Here is a 323-nt window from a genome sequence, read left to right as displayed (position 1 = left end):
TGGTGGATCTGAGGGCAGAGTGAGGGCGGACTGTGGGGTTGTGGGGGAGGATGACTGTAGGGACTAAAGAGGGATCTGAGGAGTGAATGATGCACATCTTAGTTTCCTCTCTTTTATACGTACCGATCTGTTTCGTTTCTGTTTCATTATCATGATGTATTTTGCTAAAGATTTAAAGAATATGTTACATAGAATTGCATGTTTCCATTTCCATTTTGTTCTGTTTCATATCCAAGACTAGTAGCTCCTTTATCATTACGGTTATTTTATTTATATATCATTCATTCTTTCTCTCCTTATTTAAAAAGAATCAAGCGTCTGAA

The sequence above is a fragment of the Colobus angolensis genome, unplaced genomic scaffold (genome assembly GCF_000951035.1).
Source record: "Colobus angolensis palliatus isolate OR3802 unplaced genomic scaffold, Cang.pa_1.0 Scaffold72, whole genome shotgun sequence".
NCBI classification, from domain to species: domain Eukaryota; kingdom Metazoa; phylum Chordata; class Mammalia; order Primates; family Cercopithecidae; genus Colobus; species Colobus angolensis.
Note: the sequence above shows the minus strand (reverse complement) of the source record.